Genomic DNA, 6,000 nt, shown 5'->3' with positions numbered 1-6,000 from the left:
CCACTGAACCACCAATGCTTGTGAGCAGAGATTTTTTGCCCATTTTTTTTTTTTTTTTTGCAATTTGTAATCACAAAGACTATAAACTATTCGGTTTCATCACCCGGCAAAATTCACGTCCAATTAGCAGACTTTGTCATGAAATTGTGCCAGTTTCAAGTGCAAAACCTGAATTCACACTAATATTGTAAGTGACGGTGTTCACTCTCAGTATCATATATAAAAGCAGCAGCAGAACTAAGCAGAAAAACTTGTGTTTGCATTGGCCGGGAATCGAACCCTGGCCTCCCGCGTGGCAGGCGAGAATTCTACCACTGAACCACCAATGCTTGTGAGAAGAGATTTTTTGCCCATTTTTTTTTTTTTTTTTTACAATTTGTAATCACAAAGACTATAAACTATTCGGTTTCATCACCCGGCAAAATTCACGTCCAATTAGCAGACTTTGTCATGAAATTGTGCCAGTTTCAAGTGCAAAACCTGAATTCACACTAATATTGTAAGTGACGGTGTTCACTCTCAGTATCATATATAAAAGCAGCAGCAGAACTAAGCAGAAAAACTTGTGTTTGCATTGGCCGGGAATCGAACCCGGGCCTCCCGCGTGGCAGGCGAGAATTCTACCACTGAACCACCAATGCTTGTGAGCAGAGATTTTTTGCCCATTTTTTTTTTTTTTTTTGCAATTTGTGATCACAAAGACTATAAACTATTCGGTTTCATCACCCGGCAAAATTCACGTCCAATTTGCAGACTTTGTCATGAAATTGTGCCAGTTTCAAGTGCAAAACCTGAATTCACACTAATATTGTAAGTGACGGTGTTCACTCTCAGTATCATATATAAAAGCAGCAGCAGAACTAAGCAGAAAAACTTGTGTTTGCATTGGCCGGGAATCGAACCCTGGCCTCCCGCGTGGCAGGCGAGAATTCTACCACTGAACCACCAATGCTTGTGAGCAGAGATTTTTTGCCCATTTTTTTTTTTTTTTTTTTACAATTTGTAATCACAAAGACTATAAACTATTCGGTTTCATCACCCGGCAAAATTCACGTCCAATTAGCAGACTTTGTCATGAAATTGTGCCAGTTTCAAGTGCAAAACCTGAATTCACACTAATATTGTAAGTGACGGTGTTCACTCTCAGTATCATATATAAAAGCAGCAGCAGAACTAAGCAGAAAAACTTGTGTTTGCATTGGCCGGGAATCGAACCTGGGCCTCCCGCGTGGCAGGCGAGAATTCTACCACTGAACCACCAATGCTTGTGAGCAGAGATTTTTTGCCCATTTTTTTTTTTTTTTTTTTGAAATTTGTAATCACAAAGACTATAAACTATTCGGTTTCATCACCCGGCAAAATTCACGTCCAATTAGCAGACTTTGTCATGAAATTGTGCCAGTTTCAAGTGCAAAACCTGAATTCACACTAATATTGTAAGTGACGGTGTTCACTCTCAGTATCATATATAAAAGCAGCAGCAGAACTAAGCAGAAAAACTTGTGTTTGCATTGGCCGGGAATCGAACCCGGGCCTCCCGCGTGGCAGGCGAGAATTCTACCACTGAACCACCAATGCTTGTGAGCAGAGATTTTTTGCCCTTTTTTTTTTTTTTTTTTTGCAATTTGTAATCACAAAGACTATAAACTATTCGGTTTCATCAACCGGCAAAATTCACGTCCAATTTGCAGACTTTGTCATGAAATTGTGCCAGTTTCAAGTGCAAAACCTGAATTCACACTAATATTGTAAGTGACGGTGTTCACTCTCAGTATCATATATAAAAGCAGCAGCAGAACTAAGCAGAAAAACTTGTGTTTGCATTGGCCGGGAATCGAACCCGGGCCTCCCGCGTGGCAGGCGAGAATTCTACCACTGAACCACCAATGCTTATGAGCAGAGATTTTTTGCCCATTTTTTTTTTTTTTTTTTTGCAATTGTTAATCACAAAGACTATAAACTATTCGGTTTCATGACCCTGCAAAATTCACGTCCAATTTGCAGACTTTGTCATGAAATTGTGCCAGTTTCAAGTGCAAAACCTGAATTCACACTAATATTGTAAGTGACGGTGTTCACTCTCAGTATCATATATAAAAGCAGCAGCAGAACTAAGCAGAAAAACTTGTGTTTGCATTGGCCGGGAATCGAACCCGGGCCTCCCGCGTGGCAGGCGAGAATTCTACCACTGAACCACCAATGCTTGTGAGCAGAGATTTTTTGCCCATTTTTTTTTTTTTTTTTGCAATTTGTGATCACAAAGACTATAAACTATTCGGTTTCATCACCCGGCAAAATTCACGTCCAATTTGCAGACTTTGTCATGAAATTGTGCCAGTTTCAAGTGCAAAACCTGAATTCACACTAATATTGTAAGTGACGGTGTTCACTCTCAGTATCATATATAAAAGCAGCAGCAGAACTAAGCAGAAAAACTTGTGTTTGCATTGGCCGGGAATCGAACCCGGGCCTCCCGCGTGGCAGGCGAGAATTCTACCACTGAACCACCAATGCTTATGAGCAGAGATTTTTTGCCCATTTTTTTTTTTTTTTTTTTGCAATTGTTAATCACAAAGACTATAAACTATTCGGTTTCATGACCCTGCAAAATTCACGTCCAATTTGCAGACTTTGTCATGAAATTGTGCCAGTTTCAAGTGCAAAACCTGAATTCACACTAATATTGTAAGTGACGGTGTTCACTCTCAGTATCATATATAAAAGCAGCAGCAGAACTAAGCAGAAAAACTTGTGTTTGCATTGGCCGGGAATCGAACCCGGGCCTCCCGCGTGGCAGGCGAGAATTCTACCACTGAACCACCAATGCTTGTGAGCAGAGATTTTCTGCCCTTTTTTTTTTTTTTTTTTTTTACAATTTGTAATCACAAAGACTATAAACTATTCGGTTTCATCACCCGGCAAAATTCACGTCCAATTAGCAGACTTTGTCATGAAATTGTGCCAGTTTCAAGTGCAAAACCTGAATTCACACTAATATTGTAAGTGACGGTATTCACTCTCAGTATCAAATATAAAAGCAGCAGCAGAACTAAGCAGAAAAACTTGTGTTTGCATTGGCCGGGAATCGAACCCGGGCCTCCCGCGTGGCAGGCGAGAATTCTACCACTGAACCACCAATGCTTGTGAGCAGAGATTTTTTGCCCATTTTTTTTTTTTTTTTTTTGCAATTGTTAATCAAAAAGACTATAAACTATTCGGTTTCATGACCCTGCAAAATTCACGTCCAATTTGCAGACTTTGTCATGAAATTGTGCCAGTTTCAAGTGCAAAACCTGAATTCACACTAATATTGTAAGTGACGGTGTTCACTCTCAGTATCATATATAAAAGCAGCAGCAGAACTAAGCAGAAAAACTTGTGTTTGCATTGGCCGGGAATCGAACCCGGGCCTCCCGCGTGGCAGGCGAGAATTCTACCACTGAACCACCAATGCTTATGAGCAGAGATTTTTTGCCCATTTTTTTTTTTTTTTTTTTGCAATTGTTAATCACAAAGACTATAAACTATTCGGTTTCATGACCCTGCAAAATTCACGTCCAATTTGCAGACTTTGTCATGAAATTGTGCCAGTTTCAAGTGCAAAACCTGAATTCACACTAATATTGTAAGTGACGGTGTTCACTCTCAGTATCATATATAAAAGCAGCAGCAGAACTAAGCAGAAAAACTTGTGTTTGCATTGGCCGGGAATCGAACCCGGGCCTCCCGCGTGGCAGGCGAGAATTCTACCACTGAACCACCAATGCTTGTGAGCAGAGATTTTCTGCCCTTTTTTTTTTTTTTTTTTTTTACAATTTGTAATCACAAAGACTATAAACTATTCGGTTTCATCACCCGGCAAAATTCACGTCCAATTAGCAGACTTTGTCATGAAATTGTGCCAGTTTCAAGTGCAAAACCTGAATTCACACTAATATTGTAAGTGACGGTATTCACTCTCAGTATCAAATATAAAAGCAGCAGCAGAACTAAGCAGAAAAACTTGTGTTTGCATTGGCCGGGAATCGAACCCGGGCCTCCCGCGTGGCAGGCGAGAATTCTACCACTGAACCACCAATGCTTGTGAGCAGAGATTTTTTGCCCATTTTTTTTTTTTTTTTTTTGCAATTGTTAATCAAAAAGACTATAAACTATTCGGTTTCATGACCCTGCAAAATTCACGTCCAATTTGCAGACTTTGTCATGAAATTGTGCCAGTTTCAAGTGCAAAACCTGAATTCACACTAATATTGTAAGTGACGGTGTTCACTCTCAGTATCATATATAAAAGCAGCAGCAGAACTAAGCAGAAAAACTTGTGTTTGCATTGGCCGGGAATCGAACCCGGGCCTCCCGCGTGGCAGGCGAGAATTCTACCACTGAACCACCAATGCTTGTGAGCAGAGATTTTTTGCCCATTTTTTTTTTTTTTTTTTTGCAATTGTTAATCAAAAAGACTATAAACTATTCGGTTTCATGACCCTGCAAAATTCACGTCCAATTTGCAGACTTTGTCATGAAATTGTGCCAGTTTCAAGTGCAAAACCTGAATTCACACTAATATTGTAAGTGACGGTGTTCACTCTCAGTATCATATATAAAAGCAGCAGCAGAACTAAGCAGAAAAATTGTGTTTGCATTGGCCGGGAATCGAACCCGGGCCTCCCGCGTGGCAGGCGAGAATTCTACCACTGAACCACCAATGCTTGTGAGCAGAGATTTTTTGCCCTTTTTTTTTTTTTTTTTTTTTTACAATTTGTAATCACAAAGACTATAAACTATTCGGTTTCATCACCCGGCAAAATTCACGTCCAATTAGCAGACTTTGTCATGAAATTGTGCCAGTTTCAAGTGCAAAACCTGAATTCACACTAATATTGTAAGTGACGGTGTTCACTCTCAGTATCAAATATAAAAGCAGCAGCAGAACTAAGCAGAAAAACTTGTGTTTGCATTGGCCGGGAATCGAACCCGGGCCTCCCGCGTGGCAGGCGAGAATTCTACCACTGAACCACCAATGCTTGTGAGAAGAGATTTTTTGCCCATTTTTTTTTTTTTTTTTTACAATTTGTAATCACAAAGACTATAAACTATTCGGTTTCATCAACCGGCAAAATTCACGTCCAATTTGCAGACTTTGTCATGAAATTGTGCCAGTTTCAAGTGCAAAACCTGAATTCACACTAATATTGTAAGTGACGGTGTTCACTCTCAGTATCATATATAAAAGCAGCAGCAGAACTAAGCAGAAAAACTTGTGTTTGCATTGGCCGGGAATCGAACCCGGGCCTCCCGCGTGGCAGGCGAGAATTCTACCACTGAACCACCAATGCTTGTGAGCAGAGATTTTTTGCCCTTTTTTTTTTTTTTTTTTTTTACAATTTGGTATCACAAAGACTATAAACTATTCGGTTTCATCACCCGGCAAAATTCACGTCCAATTAGCAGACTTTGTCATGAAATTGTGCCAGTTTCAAGTGCAAAACCTGAATTCACACTAATATTGTAAGTGACGGTGTTCACTCTCAGTATCATATATAAAAGCAGCAGCAGAACTAAGCAGAAAAACTTGTGTTTGCATTGGCCGGGAATCGAACCCGGGCCTCCCGCGTGGCAGGCGAGAATTCTACCACTGAACCACCAATGCTTGTGAGAAGAGATTTTTTGCCCATTTTTTTTTTTTTTTTTACAATTTGTAATCACAAAGACTATAAACTATTCGGTTTCATCAACCGGCAAAATTCACGTCCAATTTGCAGACTTTGTCATGAAATTGTGCCAGTTTCAAGTGCAAAACCTGAATTCACACTAATATTGTAAGTGACGGTGTTCACTCTCAGTATCATATATAAAAGCAGCAGCAGAACTAAGCAGAAAAACTTGTGTTTGCATTGGCCGGGAATCGAACCCGGGCCTCCCGCGTGGCAGGCAAGAATTCTACCACTGAACCACCAATGCTTGTGAGCAGAGATTTTTTGCCCATTTTTTTTTTTTTTTTTG

At 40.1% G+C, this 6,000-nt stretch overlaps 16 non-coding genes across 16 annotated transcripts in view; all 16 read right to left on the bottom strand.

Annotated features, from left to right (window-relative positions):
- The window catches only part of trnag-gcc (transfer RNA glycine (anticodon GCC)), a 71-nt gene extending 53 nt beyond the window's left edge, over nucleotides 1–18 (bottom strand). The window contains exon 1 of the tRNA in view: nucleotides 1–18. This exon is cut by the window's left edge and continues 53 nt beyond it. This is a non-coding gene — a tRNA (tRNA-Gly).
- A 552-nt stretch (nucleotides 19–570) lies between these two features.
- Nucleotides 571–641, bottom strand: trnag-gcc (transfer RNA glycine (anticodon GCC)). Its single transcript has one exon. It is a non-coding gene; the product is annotated as a tRNA-Gly (tRNA).
- An 866-nt stretch (nucleotides 642–1,507) lies between these two features.
- Nucleotides 1,508–1,578, bottom strand: trnag-gcc (transfer RNA glycine (anticodon GCC)). The gene has a single exon. It is a non-coding gene; the product is annotated as a tRNA-Gly (tRNA).
- A 241-nt stretch (nucleotides 1,579–1,819) lies between these two features.
- Nucleotides 1,820–1,890, bottom strand: trnag-gcc (transfer RNA glycine (anticodon GCC)). Its single transcript has one exon. It is a non-coding gene; the product is annotated as a tRNA-Gly (tRNA).
- Nucleotides 1,891–2,132: 242 nt separating this feature from the next.
- Nucleotides 2,133–2,203, bottom strand: trnag-gcc (transfer RNA glycine (anticodon GCC)). Its single transcript has one exon. It is a non-coding gene; the product is annotated as a tRNA-Gly (tRNA).
- Nucleotides 2,204–2,443: 240 nt separating this feature from the next.
- Nucleotides 2,444–2,514, bottom strand: trnag-gcc (transfer RNA glycine (anticodon GCC)). Its single transcript has one exon. It is a non-coding gene; the product is annotated as a tRNA-Gly (tRNA).
- Nucleotides 2,515–2,756: 242 nt separating this feature from the next.
- trnag-gcc (transfer RNA glycine (anticodon GCC)) lies at nucleotides 2,757–2,827 on the bottom strand. The gene has a single exon. It is a non-coding gene; the product is annotated as a tRNA-Gly (tRNA).
- Nucleotides 2,828–3,070: 243 nt separating this feature from the next.
- trnag-gcc (transfer RNA glycine (anticodon GCC)) lies at nucleotides 3,071–3,141 on the bottom strand. Its single transcript has one exon. It is a non-coding gene; the product is annotated as a tRNA-Gly (tRNA).
- Nucleotides 3,142–3,383: 242 nt separating this feature from the next.
- trnag-gcc (transfer RNA glycine (anticodon GCC)) lies at nucleotides 3,384–3,454 on the bottom strand. Its single transcript has one exon. It is a non-coding gene; the product is annotated as a tRNA-Gly (tRNA).
- Nucleotides 3,455–3,696: 242 nt separating this feature from the next.
- On the bottom strand, nucleotides 3,697–3,767 carry trnag-gcc (transfer RNA glycine (anticodon GCC)). The gene has a single exon. It is a non-coding gene; the product is annotated as a tRNA-Gly (tRNA).
- Nucleotides 3,768–4,010: 243 nt separating this feature from the next.
- On the bottom strand, nucleotides 4,011–4,081 carry trnag-gcc (transfer RNA glycine (anticodon GCC)). Its single transcript has one exon. It is a non-coding gene; the product is annotated as a tRNA-Gly (tRNA).
- A 242-nt stretch (nucleotides 4,082–4,323) lies between these two features.
- trnag-gcc (transfer RNA glycine (anticodon GCC)) lies at nucleotides 4,324–4,394 on the bottom strand. Its single transcript has one exon. It is a non-coding gene; the product is annotated as a tRNA-Gly (tRNA).
- A 241-nt stretch (nucleotides 4,395–4,635) lies between these two features.
- Nucleotides 4,636–4,706, bottom strand: trnag-gcc (transfer RNA glycine (anticodon GCC)). The gene has a single exon. It is a non-coding gene; the product is annotated as a tRNA-Gly (tRNA).
- Nucleotides 4,707–4,950: 244 nt separating this feature from the next.
- On the bottom strand, nucleotides 4,951–5,021 carry trnag-gcc (transfer RNA glycine (anticodon GCC)). The gene has a single exon. It is a non-coding gene; the product is annotated as a tRNA-Gly (tRNA).
- A 241-nt stretch (nucleotides 5,022–5,262) lies between these two features.
- On the bottom strand, nucleotides 5,263–5,333 carry trnag-gcc (transfer RNA glycine (anticodon GCC)). Its single transcript has one exon. It is a non-coding gene; the product is annotated as a tRNA-Gly (tRNA).
- Nucleotides 5,334–5,576: 243 nt separating this feature from the next.
- Nucleotides 5,577–5,647, bottom strand: trnag-gcc (transfer RNA glycine (anticodon GCC)). Its single transcript has one exon. It is a non-coding gene; the product is annotated as a tRNA-Gly (tRNA).
- Between the last annotated feature and the right edge of the window lie 353 nt (nucleotides 5,648–6,000).

Source organism: Cololabis saira, chromosome 10 (assembly GCF_033807715.1).
Source record: "Cololabis saira isolate AMF1-May2022 chromosome 10, fColSai1.1, whole genome shotgun sequence".
Lineage (NCBI taxonomy): Eukaryota > Metazoa > Chordata > Actinopteri > Beloniformes > Belonidae > Cololabis > Cololabis saira.
Note: the sequence above shows the minus strand (reverse complement) of the source record. Positions and strands in the feature narration are given on the sequence as shown.